The following is a 14,455-nucleotide window of genomic DNA, read 5'->3' on the forward strand; positions in this document are numbered from 1 at the left end:
TCAGAGGTACTGAGTGTTTGCAGCTCACATTAAAGTCAGCAGGAACTGTGGATGCTCAGCACCTCTGCAAATGAGGCCATGTATTTAGGTTCTGGTGTCAGCCAGCAGACAAGCATGGAATGTCTATGTGCTGTACATCCCTGGATCAGCAACTCAGATGCTCAGGGTGTGATCTGCATGCTTGTCTTCTGGCTGTTGGTGTCCAGGCTGTGAGCCCTAGCAGCAGAGCATTTCTGGTACCTGGGGTGACATGGCAGGTGATGCCACAAATGTCTCACTGGGCTGGATTGCATCCCAGAAGACAACCTGTAAGCCAGTAGGGTCCCCACCCATCTCCCAGCAAAAGCTGAGTACTCAGAGAATCAAGCGACCACTCCTGGGGTATGATTTTATTAACACAAAGGTGATTCTAAAATAACACTAAATAAATAAATATATCCCCTACCTAAGCCTTTCCCAGGGCTGGCTGCTTCTGTGGTTCCTTCTCTCAAGGCCTGCCTGGTGCAGCTATCTGGACCTATTAATAGCAGGAAAATCCTGCTTACGTAGCCAAAATAGGTGTCTTGAAAAAGTCTTCCATGCCCAACCCTGTCCCCAGTCTTCTAGGGGAGGGCTAACTTAATCGTTCTCTCCTTTGCACTATTGTAATGCCCCATTATTCATCCCCATACTGTTCTCCTTGCTGCAGAAATTCCCTCGCCTCACTTTCCTGCTATTGCTCATTATTGTCCAGGAAGTCCTCTGGTTCTACAAATTAGGTGCCAGATTGTGCCACTCCACTGCCTTCCAATTAGTGTCTTAACCTGCAGGCATGTCTAGATGGAGTACTCTCAGCGGACAATGTTACCCTACAAGAGTCAGGGAGGTAGAATCTGGCCTTAAAGTTGAATTCTCTTTTCTCATTAGTTCCGCCAAAGTGCATGAGTTACACTGCATGGGTATCCCACGACAATGAATTCCATTTGTTGCCATTTATTTATTAGCCTACTTCCCCCATCTTTCTCTAGCCTTCCTTGGTGTCTGCCTACATCCTCAGCTATATCAGTTGTCTCTCCTATCATAAGATTACCTGTGGCTATCACACAAAGCAGTTTGTATCTGCTTCAAGATTAAGATGACCATTAACCCGGGTCTGGGCACTTTTCCCTTTGATATTCTTTGTATTGTATAAGACAGTGCCTCTATTCTGCAGCCACATTTTAACATTACAGTGTTAGAGCTTTAAAAGGGAATATTTGAAGGGAAGGACATTCAGTTGCCCATGCCCTTGATATTCTTTCCCATCTCCTCTCTATCATTATATTCCACACCTTTCAGTCTACTCTTTCCCCTCCTATCTCCACTTATTAGTAAGAAGAGAAGCTGTTTTCTGATTCATATTAGAGGGCAAGTGGTTTGACCAGTAACAACCTAGACCTAGCTTGAAGTGTAAGTGAGCAAAAGGAAACCCTTGCTTGGAGTCTCTACATTAAATTTTACTGCAATCTTAAAAAAAAATTGTATGTTTGGAAGAATGAAAACCTCATAGGCTAGATTCTGATACCATAACTCACACAGAATAGAAGTTTACTTCATGCTTCCATGTATTTGTATTCCAGCATTACTGAGATTGGGGTGCCATTGTGCTAGGCACTGTACAAACACAGAGTAATAGACAGTCCCTGCTTGAAAGGGCTTACAGTCTAAATTGACAAGACCGACAGTGTGGGAGGGAAGACACAGAGGTCAAATGACTTGCCCAAGGGCACACGGCAGGTGACAGAAGCCAGTCTTCTGTTTCCATCCATAGGCAATGCCGCCTTTCATTGAAGTGAGTGGGGCTACCTGCAGAGCAGAGAACAGTGCATCAGGAACAAGGGTGGCAGAATCTGCCCCTATACTTGTACAGGGACAAGTTTAATTAGCCATCTGTTCATATTAGACTCTTATCTTTTGCTCTTTTATCCACGATTGCTTTTACTGGAATATGCCATGTACTGCAGTTCTAACTACTACTCAAAGTGGTTCTATTTTTAGCCATGTAACAATGGATAAATGTATGACTCTTCAACTAACAAGCTGCTTGTTAGCTTAGATTACTGTCTAATTTGAATTGAATATTACTTTATATATGGAATCAATTATAAATATTAACTAATGTATAAGGTTTTGGATGTAGCAGAGAGAGGCTTATAAAATCAAATGGGGGAAGAACTTTACCTCTTTTCCTGTCTTCTCTTCCCTCTCCTGTCTTTTTGTGTGTTTACTGTAATGGGTTATTCCTGTTTCAATGGAAGCCAGCTATCTTCTGAACAAAACCAAGACTTACAGTTGCTGAAGTACTGCATGTAACGTATTGCTACTGCTTTGTGTTGTGCTAAAGGGCTGGACAGCGACTTCAGGCACAGCCTTGAGCAAGGGGGTGGTATGTGAGCTGTGTCACCCCAGGAGTAACCCTGGGAGCTGCTGTGACTCTCAGAAACCCTTCAGAGTCCCCATACCTCCCCCGATGCTCCTAGGGGTAATCATTTTGGGCTAGATTCACAAATGAACTTAGGTGTTGCCATGCTCAGCATCACCACATCTAACTGTTAGGCCTAGAAAACCAATGGGATTCACGAAGCCTGGCTACGGTGCTCCCTTTGTAACTTTTAACCAGTTGTTAGGATGCTCATCTGGGATGTGGGAGACCCTAGGTTCAAGTGCCCCCCTCTGCCTTAGGCAGATTTAAACAGGTATCTCCCACCTCTCAGGTGAGTGCCCTAGCCACCGGGCTATGGGATATTCTGATGCAGGTTCCCTCAGTCTCTCCTGCTGAAACTGATGTTGTGAAGGCCAAGACTATAGCAGGGTTCAAAAAAGAACTAGATAAGTTCATGGAGGATAGGTCCATCAATGGCTATTAGCCAAGATGGGCAGGGATGGTGTCTCTAGCCTCTATTTGCCAGAAGCTGGGAATGGGTGGCAGGGGATGGATCACTTGATGATTACCTGTTCTGTTCATTCCCTCTGAAGCACCTGGCATTGGCCACTGTTGGAAGACAGGATACTGGGCTAGATGGACCTTTGGTCTGACCCAGTATGGACATTCTTATGTTCCACTGTGGATCAATAATTAGTCATTGGGACAGAGAGAGAGAGCACAAGCATGATAATGACTCTGTGGCTTGGTGGATAGAGCATTCACCCAGGATGTGGGAGAGCCAGCATCCAGTTCCCCCACTCGAATGGCTCTTTAATTATTGATCCACAGTGGAAGAGCTTCAAGTGGAGGGACTGAGGGAGCCCCACAGCAGACTGTCCCATAGCTCAGTGGTTAGACCACTCGCCTGAGAGGTGGCAACTCCCTTCTCCCCTGCAGGCAGAGGGCGGACTTGAACTCCCCCATTCCAGGTGAGTCCCCTAATCACAGAGCAAAAACTTATGAGGGAAGTGCTGGTGATCCTCCTCCTTCTGCCCCAGCTGTCTGGCTGTTTTGTGCGAGCTTGTGCCTGGTCTCCTAGATGGCGTTCGAGGCCGCCTACCAAATCGGGCCTTGCAGGCGAGTAGGGTGGAGGAATGCCTATCTTCCACCAGTTTGTGCATTGCTCTGGGGCTTAGGAGTCTGGACGCCTAGAGAGAGGCAGCTGTGCATGTGCTCAGAGGCAGGAGCATCGGCACCTAGGGAACTTTACTGCAAAAACTTAGGCACCAAGTGAGTTTAGGCATCTACAGACTTCGGCAGCAGCTGAGTGGGGGTTTGGTGAATACTAGTAGTGCCTGGCTCTAGGATTTAGGTGCCTAAAGTGTCAGTTATGTGTCTATGTCCCTTTGTGACTCTAGCCCTTACTGCTGGTCTCACGAAAGCTCATGCTCAAATAAATTGGTTAGTCTCTAAGGTGCCACAAGTACTCCTTTTCTTTTTGCGAATACAGACTAACACAGCTGTTACTCTGAAACCTGTACCAGGAGTAAATTTCTATTGTCTGTACCAGTTGAGCTACCCAACTTATGGAATAACATTTTAAGGAGGAGATGAATCAAAGTGATAAATTTAAAAGATATAAGTCATTAGGAGCAAATGGCAGAATCCTAATGGCATGTTTACGCTGAATCTGGGAACAAGCCTCCCAGCCTGGGTCCATAGACTTTTGTGTTAGTGAGGCTCATGCTAGCCCTCTAAGAATAGTTGTGTAGACAATAGTTGGCCATTGCGGCTCAGGCCAGAGCTCAGGCTCTCAAGGATGGAGCTCAGGCTCTTGAGTCCCTTCCCTGGGACTGAACTTCAGCCTTCAGAGCCTGAATTTCAGCACAAGCCACAACGGCTACACAGCTCTTTTCAGAGTGCAAGTCCGTGGACCCAGGCTGGGAGGCTCACTCCCAAATGCAGTATAGACATGCCGGAGAGCTGTGAGGGAGCTTAAGAATGAAGTATGAAGTTACAAAAATACATCAATCCCTCATTAAAATCCACTGTTCTACTGAAGGATTGGAGGGTAGCAAATACTGTATTGTACCAATCTTAAAAAAGAGTGGTGGGGTGATCCCCGAAATTATTTACAGGAGGATTAAAAGAAGGATTAAACATTTTATATGGATAATGCAAACATCCACCATTTTGCTACATAGGATGATTTTATTTATTTATTTTTGTTTTGTTTTTTAATAGTAGAGATACAAACCTTCCTACTTCAGGGAATAAGCCAACCACTAACTGACAAAAAGAAAAGGAGTACTTGTGGCACCTTAGAGACTAACCAATTTATTTGAGCATGAGCTTTCGTGAGCTACAGCTCACTTCATCGGATGCATGCCGTGGAAACTGCAGCAGACTGCAGACTGCCAATGGCCCACCTGATGATCACTTTAGATAAGCTATTACCAGCAGGACAGTGGGGTGGGAGGAGGTATTTTTTCATATTCTCTGTGTATAAATAAAGTCTGCTGCAGTTTCCACGGCATGCATCCGATGAAGTGAGCTGTAGCTCACGAAAGCTCATGCTCAAATAAATTGGTTAGTCTCTAAGGTGCCACAAGTACTCCTTTTCTTTTTGCGAATACAGACTAACATGGCTGTTACTCTGAAACCTGTCACTAACTGACAGGGGTTCGGAAGAAACTTTCCCTTTAGACAAGTCGTATAAAGGGAAAGTTTCTTCCTAATTATCTGTTCCAAGAGTTCTTCCACCTTCCCCTGATGTTACTGGCTACTGTCAGAGATGAGAGATACTTTGCCGGATGGATCACTGGTTCAGTCCAGACTGGCAGATTTCTCTGTTCCAATATAGAGTCTCCTTCAAAACAAAGTATAAAATCAAAGGTGCATAGCAAGCAGAGAAAAGGGTTAAACCAATAAGGCTTACACAGCTGGGTCTTACCAAAACTTGCAAGGAATGGAAAAGGTTTAGATAAGTTCCACTTATCCCAGGTATTCCTACTTCTGGGCTGGGAGGGTCAGACTGTCCTGCTGCAGTTTCTGTCCGTCTGTCTCCCACAGTGCACCTCCTCCCCCAGGCCAGGGATGCTGCTTCCCATGCATATCTCCCCCCACCTTCCTCTCTTGGCAAGGATTTTTAGCAGGTCAGTGTCCTTTTGATCTTAGGCCCACAACCCTAAGAAAAATAAACGTGGCTAGAGCCAGGCAGGTAGGCACTTCTGATTCATAGCAGACCTGCTGTTCTCTTAAGGACCCTAGAAGTATTTTCCCCAAGGATATCTCATCTTTAGCTATTGTTTTATTTCCTGTTTCCTCTCCCTAACAGCCACTTTTGATTTAACTCCATGTGGTCAGACAGAATAATATCAAGTAGATAAACTGAGGTACATCTAATAGTCATATAAAATAATACAGGAATCTCTCTCGCTCTTTACAATGTTACACTCAGAAATCCTTAAAAAGAAAAGGAGTACTTATGGCACCTTAGAGACTAACCAATTTGTTTGAGCATGAGCTTTCGTGAGCTACAGCTCACTTCATCGGATGCATACTGTGGAATGTCTTCTGCAGTTTCCACGGTATGCATCCGATGAAGTGAGCTGTAGCTCACGAAAGCTCATGCTCAAATAAATTGGTTAGTCTCTAAGGTGCCACAAGTACTCCTTTTCTTTTTGCAAATACAGACTAACACGGCTGTTACTCTGAAACCTGTCAGAAATCCTTGTGTACCCATCAAAGATTGAATCCCTTAGGGGCCAGATTGGGGAGCCCTTATTTGCACTTACTCATTAGGTGAGCACTTACTCATTCAGACAGTGCCATTGAAACCAGAAGGACTAATTGCACAAGTAAGTGTTCCCTGATGTGAGCAAGGGCTCTAAGTGCTTGTTTTTATAATGAATAAAATGCTGCATAGCACTTACAACCACCTCCCCCAAGAAGAACCAATGAGGCAGCTATGAGAATGGACGTTTTTAACAGGCTCCAGGTCACACTTTTTGCTTGTCGTTTAGAAAGCAGGCAGACCAGCGAGCAGATGAAATCCTTGAACTGATGTGAAAAGAGAGCAGCTATTAGCTGTATCATTCTCTGACTTAAACTGAACTGGGTTTGCTTTGGAAATGGGGTGATTTTACATTCTTCAGGAAGACTGTATTAAAACAGGGGGAAAATCTGTCATGATGATTGCTTCTTTTCGACGACTCTAATGTGCATAGCTGTGCCAGCACGCATTCTAGCCAATCCTTGTTAAAATAAAAAACATGCTGTCATTCGCAGACAGGTTTCCATATGAACAGAAACAAAAACTTGCTAGCATAACCCTCCACCTTATAAAGAAATCTCTTTCTCTCAGCAATTCTGGTAGGCAGTACTTTATTTTTCTGCTTTTCATCTGTGTCTGAATTTTGGAAATACTAACTAACTTGTATATATTTAGATTTCAGGAAACTGTTTTAGAAGGATAACTTCTCTAAAAAAGTTGGCTTTGTATCCAGTTTGAGTCTGACTTGCTATACAGAACCAAGTCAGGTACCTTTATGGTGGAATTACAAATGCCGTGGCACTTTAGCTTGTTACTGAAGTGTGTGTTTGCAACGTTGCATGTAATGCCAAGCATACATTTTGGTTTGTACGGTAATTTAAAGTTGTTGTGAGATGCTGCATTCTTAGGACCCTTTCAGGAAATGTTGATTTGACTGCAGGTCATACTTGTCCTGTTTCCACCGTTTAAAAAAAATAAATAAAAATCCAGCTGTTACTGGAGAAGGGAAGCTGACTCTCTTCCTTTGGGCAAGGAAGTCTTGATTAGTAAAGCAACATGTCACCTGGATGAACTGCTGATATTTAACTCAGATTCTATGCTGAATTATTAACAGTTTAGGAGCTTTTAAAAATTCGTTTGTGTAAACTACAGTTATAGATTTTGGGGGTTTTTTTTAAATCTGGAGACTGATGAAAGCCAGTATCTCAGGGAATTACCAAAATCTGGTGCTCAGCTAGAATTTAAGACATTTAGGTGACTATAAATTGGTACAATGGGTTATGCAAGTTTGATCTTAGGTAAAATTTTCAAAAGCACGTAAGTGACTTAGCAACCTAAATCCCATTTTCAAAAGTGACTTAGACCCATAGGGGAGTCTAAATACCATTGGATTTCAGTGATACTTAGATTGCTAAGGGCCAGATATTTAGAGTTATTTAGGTGCCTAACTTCCATTGAAATCAATGGGACTTCGGTGCCTAAACACCTGTAAAAATCAGGCTTTTAGTAAGTCTGTTTTGAAAATGGGACTTAGGCTCCTAAGTCTAGCTGGTTGAAAGTGTCACGGAAATATTTTTCCACCAGAAAATGCCATTTTGTCAAAACTGAGATTTTTTCCAAGAGAACATGTGGATTCAGAAATGGAACATTTTGACATCAGAATGGAACATTTTAACTTTTCATTTTGAAATATTTTTTCATTTAGAAATGTATTTTATATAATAGTATTGTAATTTATAAAATAAAAAATTTAAATTGGAGCAAAACATTTCAATCAACCCAAAGCAATTTTTTTAAAAAATTGTTTTATGGGCAATTTTTGAAATTGTTGGTTTTCTGATTTGGAATAAAAAACAAATTTTGAAGTGTTGGAATTTTTTATAGTATGGAAATTCCAAGTTTTGACCAGTTACACGCCTAAATCACTTACATGCTTTTGAAAACTTTACCCCTAGTCATGCTCTGTGTTGGAAGTGAACTATCAAAGATTTCCTCTACCTAAGACTGTGCGGGGGGGAGGGTTGGGGTGAGTGAGAGAAAGAAGGAACAGTTTCTTATATATAGGTAAAAGTGACAATATCCTTTTGGAACAAAAAACCCCAAAATGGACAGATACACAATTTTGAATGAAGAAAACTTCTCTCTCTCCTCCACACCAACCTTTCCTGATCGGCATTCTCTGGCCACCTCTGTGGTTCATCTGTTCCTTTCTCCAACAGTTCCGAACTAGTTAATACAGCTTTCCTGTTCTAGCATTGTCATGAAACTGAGCAGACAAGATCTGATTATTATACGAGCTTTAAAAATAATCTAGAAAAGTGAACCACATATCTGAGAATTAGAGCACTCAAGAAAAAGACTCTGCTGAGCTAAAGTAATGACAAAAAGTTACTAAAAATCTGAGCTTCTTATGGCTTCTGCCCTGCCCCTCCCCAGCACCTTCCCCATCCCGCTTACAGTGGGAGTGGTGTGGGGGGGCACCTGGCATAGTAGATAGCTACACTGCCTCTAGTGGCTTTGAACCAGCAGCAGCTCCCACTATACAGGGGGAATCACAAGCTAGTTGAAGCATCCTGGAGAACCCAGCCCTGTATCGCTATTCTCACTCCTCGGTTGTTCTTTAAGGATTGTTTTGTAAAAAGGATTTTTAATGAGTATCTAATATAGAATAACGAAGTAAAAGCTTTTTTCAAGGTAGTTACTTTCATTCCTTGTCTTCAGCTCCAGCTAAAGTGTTGATAAGGTGGCATATAATTGAGTGCTACCTGTCGCTTCTCTACACCCACTCTAAAAGTGTACACCGCATTCCACTCTGCATCTAGGGATAGTTTGGTTTTTCTGCTTCTGGGCATGGCTTATGACATACAAGATCTATTCAGTTCCCTGTGCTGTATGTGCCTTGTTCATCCAAGTATGCAGAAAGGCTTAGATCTATAACAATATCTTTCTTCTGTAGTTTATCTTCTATCCCAAAGTGCACTGAAGTCAATGGGAATACTCACAGGCTTAAAGTTACGTGCGGGCTTAAGTACCTTGCTGAATCAGGGCCTAAACCCTGGCCTTATACGTATACTCAGGGTCTATATTTCATCCATGTTCTGGCACAGACCCTTGAACATTTGTCTTCTGGTACGTTATAATGTAAAGTTGGCAGAATCCCTAGAACCTCTGGCATAAAATGCACTGACTCAGTATATGCAATTTTTAAAACAATTCTAATTTATTAGTAGTTACAAAAACACGCTAAAAAGAGAAAAATTGGCTATAAACCATGAACAACAAACTTGCTTCCCTAGGTGGACTTTATGTCCTTCGTTTTCTACAGTTCCTACCTCTACCAGGCTTTGCTATTTCTGGTAAGATTAGTCGTTCCACCGTGAATACTGGGTTATTATCATGCCTGGCTCTTAAAGGGGCCACAAATTTCCTTCCTTGATGGAGTTCATCCAGTCTTTCCCTGTGCCGAATCACACTGTAGAGGCAAATAGAGTAGAACAAAACCAAAGAACATTTGTGATTGATAGCTGGGGGAAAAAACCATACCATGGTTGTACCTTTCTCAAGGCAAAGGGCCACCACCCCATAAGAGACCAAACTAAAAAAAACCCAACCCAGGATGATTCCTTGCCTTAACCAGCAGAGAGAAAATAATTTTGTCTTGTTTTTAAGGTGTCCTACTGCAGCACCACCACGATGACCATCCAAGTGATGTTAGAAACTCGATTTAGCTTGACTTCAACCCTTTTGTAGATGGGCGGCCCCGACTTGTGTTCCAAAAGGAATTAGATAACCACGTATTCTCTTTTAACAGAGCAGTAATGATGAAAACCCATCTCTAAGCCTCAGAGTTCTCATTAAGCTGATTGATATGCTTGATGTTGTTACAGGAATATTGCTGTGTGCTCTTCCTTTTGTGGGGTGGGAGTTAAATTGGACTGGGAGTTCAGCTCTTCTCCGTGGCACACAGATGAGTTTGAGGTAGCACCCATGCATTGGCTCCCCCATGTGAAATGTAATGAAGGGGTTGGCTCTGCAGTTTTCCAACAAAGCAGATGTCAGTCAGCCATATCAAATTGCAACAGATCAGCCAAATCATTTGTTAAACCTCTGGCAGTTGCCAAATTTATTAAAATTTACTCTGGGAACAACTCCAGCCAAATGATTGGGCTAAATTCCAGGTCAGTCAAAATCCAGATTGTGAAAAGTTAAGATGATAAATAATGTTTCGCAACAGTTTGGGAACAATCTAGTTATTAGACCCTCTGATGAGAGGTTGCTAATCAGAAATAGGCATTTTATGGAGAGGCACCATCATTGTTCCATTCCCATATTTGCTAAGGGTGACAGCGTGAGAGGCATCTCTGAGGCAATCAGCTGCACCTTTTGTATGTTGTACACATGTTCCTTGGAGTTGGGGAGAAGATGTGCTCTCACACGCTGCAAGGTGGGAACAGAATGAAGAAAGTGGCTGAAACTTCCTGGAAAAAAATTGACTAGTTTGATGTAATGATGTCATGCCACATGTGTTGGCTGTGGGTATTGAACCTGAGACCTTTGAATCTTTAGGCATGAGCCTCTACTTCTTGAACTAAAACAGCCACCTCTGTTAGCCAACACTGGAGCAGACTTGTCGACCTTTTTCTGTGGCTTGGCCTGCACCTGAAGGGAACAGAGCACTACATGGAGTGGGCTGTGTTGGGATTCTCTGGTTTTCAGCTGTCCATGGCTTATTAGGTGGGAGAAAGCTGGCTAAGCCTTAGTTTTTCCAGTGTGAGCAGTGTTCCTCCTAACTTCCTCCATGTTGCAAAAACAGCTTGGAAATGGTGCAAATGCCAGGCAATTCCTAAGAAACACCGTAGGGAATTATGGGTGTTTCCTGGGGGTGGGAGGTAGGAGTTTGACCTCTTTCTCCCACAATTCTCTTAAAAGAACGCCTTCAAATGATGCCTGTTGAAAATCTTCCAAAATGCCCCAGGCAAGAAGAGGTGCTGAGACTTATGGGGGGACATATCGAGTGGGCACTGAAGCTTAGTGAGTTTAGCAGAGTGATAGTGTGAATGCAGGGTGAAAATCCAGGTGCCTTGACCACAATTCAACCTGATGATTGTGGATGTGCCCAACTGTCTGTGCTTTGAGCTGTGAAAAACTGCTGAGTCCTTTACAAATGGCAGCATTCTGATGTGAAGGGTATAATTTGGAGGGTGTTGTTAAGATAAAATAATAGCTCATTTTGTATAGTAACAGGCATGTTGAATTATTTGGGGTGGAGGGACCACACACAGCATCTAAATGGAAAAACTTTCTGTTTTGGAGTGGTCTGGTTAGGGTTTGAATCATCTCCCCCTAAGCCTTTCTTTTTCTTAGCCTTAATTTTGAATGGCTTGACTTTCACACTTGTTTGCCTTTCAACATTCTAATAATGTTGTTTTATCCGGACAAAGTAGATGCTGCGAACAAAAATCTACCTAGATTGTAAGATCACTGGGGCAGGGACTGTCCTCTTTAACTACCTGTACGGTGCCTAGCACGCAGAGGGCCTGATCTTTCATTGATGTTCTGTAATAGACAGAATAACAAAGCTTTTTTTTTTCCCCTGGGAATAGTATATTTTGCTTTTCTTGTGAAAAATGTTTTTGATATTAAAAACAGCTTGTTTATTGAAGGACGTCCAGAATGGTAGCACCTTTGCCCCTTTGCTGCCTGTGTCAGAGAATTGCTTCAAGAAACATTTAGGCTGAATCTAATCAGAGCAGAGTATGCTCCTGGCCTCAGAACTATAATCTCCTCTGCAACTCTATAGCAGACAATGCAGTCAAGATAAAGTTACAGCCCTATCTCACTAATGGGAAACCAATTAAATTAGTAGCGCAAGGATATAAAGAGTATTGATGGAAGGAAAAGCAGCGTGTTCTACACTGACTTTTTGTGCCTCTCAGAATTGGAAACCCATTGCAGTATGTTGAATTTAAAACCACTGTCTTTACTTCCAGTTTCGTCCCTGGACAAAACCCCACGATAATACTTCCATGGTCAAGGACACACTTGTGGGGCTTTTTCGATTGTTTTGAGAACCACATTATATCTTTATTTGGGAGGAAAAGACCCAACCTTAACTGTCACTTATAGGAAGAAAACAAAGTAATTGTCTCTCTGTGGGAGGAGTCAGTTACAGAGAGCATTTTAACACACAGGCACAAGCAGTGACTTCTCTGTCTCCTTGGGGTTACGAAGGGCAGTGCATAGTTTCTTTGGTGAAGAACTCTGGCTCCAAAGATTAAAGAAGTCTCTATACAGTAAGTTTTTCTCTTTTCTCCAAGGGTATAGTATGTGCTATTTATACTTCGATTCTGGACAGGTAATTTTCATAACTAGCCTTTATCTGCATTTCAGTGCTCTGTTGATTCTAGACTAAGTGTGGTAGAGTTTGAAGTGTTCAGGGGATCAGGGCTGTGTGTCACTAAGACCAGGTTTCTTGTGCATAATTTATTTTAGTAACTTTGTACCCCTCATCTAACATGTCCTACTGCTTTGTGAATAGAGCAATTATTGCTCCAGGGACAAACCTCTCAGAAAACAAAATATGGGATAGAAAAGAGACTTCTTACTTTTTTTAAATTATTGCCTGCAGTCAGACCAAAAAACCTGGAACAGCTGAGAAAACACTTTTTAAGAGGTGTGTGGGAGCTTTCATTTTACATTGTGATGGCAAATGTTCTGCGCTGCGTGTTCATGTTACGCAAATTAACCATATTAGTTAGTTATGGTCCATAACCATTCTGTATAGTTTCATAAATGCATATGGGGCTTTTATAGATCGCGCACTAGGAGAAAGGGCCAGGTCCTCAGCTAATGTAAAGCTGTAGCTCGCTGATGTCAATGAAACCATGCTGATTTACACTAGCTGAGGATCTGTCCCTGTGCCAAAGTGCTTGCGTTGTAACTCCGACAAAGAGGATTCATGGGGAAATAGTTCAAGAAGGAGAAGCTGCATAGACATTATAAGTAAGGGGATTGATACACAAGGAGTCCCTCTGTAAGGATCTGAAGGAAGAGCGTGAGGGTACAGTAAATTTATCAAAGGGTTGCCTTCTTTCCCCTGTCTTCCATTCAAATTCCTACCCCTCACCTCTGGACAGGCAGTTTAGACAAGGCTGACAAGAAAGACAGGACTCCCTTGGAAGAGACTTGGGGGGAAATCCCTGGCCAGCCAGTTAGAAGAAGTCTGTAAAGATTTTCAGAAGGTTTTCTCACCCAGTGAAGGTATGTTTATGTTCTTTGCTCCCAGAGGACTGATTCTGGACCCCTTACTCATAGTGGGTAGCACCTCACTCCATAAGTAGCATAAGGCTCCATTTTGCATATGGGCACTGTGCATTGAACAGCTGCACTTTGTTAGAATTTTTTAAAAGTTCAAGCAAAATGCCATGTGCTTCAGTTCAGAGTACAATACAGTCCTAGCGCTGGAAGTTTGGCTGAGTGACACGAGCTGGGAGTTGGGGGGCATTCTCACTTCCTTTCTGATCTTTTTACTCATAGATACTGACGTATGCCGTTCATAGGTCAAGGTCTCTCAAACACCTCCCCCCCCCACCCCACACACACAGCTTCTCTCATCCTGAGTCCTTTTACCAGGATTTTGGATGCTTTAGGGGGATAAAGCGAGAGACTAGAAGCAGTTGCTTGGCACGGTGGTGGAGCCGCCAGGGCCCGAGAGCTGTGGTGTGAGCGGCAGTCACTGTAGGAATTACACTGCGGAGACTGTTAAAATATTTACCATTCTCTGTGTCCCAGGGGCTGGGAGTCTGCCCTGCAGATAGCGTTCCATATGTCATTGGATCTTCAGTGGAACAGCTACAGTTTCACTGGCAGCATTTTCCTCTGGGCTGACTTGACAGCTTCGCAGTGATAACACTAGGTCATGTGATAAATCACTATTCTTTATAGTGCAGTAGTGCCTAGAGAGCCTGATGAGGGCTCCTTTGTGCTAGGCTGTACGCCAGGTCTCTGCCCCTAGGAGCTCACAGTCTAAACTGAGGGGACCGTGCTCGCCGGAGGGTACAACGTTTACCCCAAACTTGTGGAATTACAGGCGTTTGTGCCTCTCATGGGAAAGGAGTTGTAGAGAGGGTGGAGAGGTTGTGGACAGTCCCAATATATCTGCTGGGAAAGCCATGCAGAATCTCACAGCCTCCAGCCTGTTCCAGGGATAGCCATCGGCTCTGTGTGGCACTGTGGCCCTCTTTGGAGCTGCCATTGACTCTGTTTCATGCTTCTGAGACCTAGCTGTCCCCTCCAGC

At 43.1% G+C, this 14,455-nt stretch overlaps 2 protein-coding genes across 7 annotated transcripts in view; one reads left to right on the forward strand and one right to left on the reverse strand.

Moving 5' to 3' along the window:
* CSGALNACT1 (chondroitin sulfate N-acetylgalactosaminyltransferase 1) overlaps nt 1–14,455 on the forward strand; it is an 84,793-nt gene that overhangs the window by 30,766 nt on the left and 39,572 nt on the right. For 3 of the 6 annotated variants that reach the window (XM_073340301.2, XM_073340302.1, XM_073340303.2), the window contains exon 1: nt 12,344–12,451. The exons of 2 other annotated variants lie outside the window; for them this stretch is intronic. The gene's annotated coding sequence lies outside the window, so the exon portion shown is untranslated. Of the gene's footprint in view, nt 1–12,339; nt 12,452–14,455 lie in introns of those variants that run through there. One more of the 6 variants, XM_073340297.2, reaches the window with a different exon arrangement.
* The window catches only part of SH2D4A (SH2 domain containing 4A), a 106,600-nt gene that overhangs the window by 18,569 nt on the left and 73,576 nt on the right, over nt 1–14,455 (reverse strand). The gene's annotated exons all lie outside the window — the stretch shown is intronic.

The sequence above is a fragment of the Lepidochelys kempii genome, chromosome 4 (assembly GCF_965140285.1).
Source record: "Lepidochelys kempii isolate rLepKem1 chromosome 4, rLepKem1.hap1, whole genome shotgun sequence".
Taxonomy (NCBI): Eukaryota; Metazoa; Chordata; order Testudines; family Cheloniidae; genus Lepidochelys; species Lepidochelys kempii.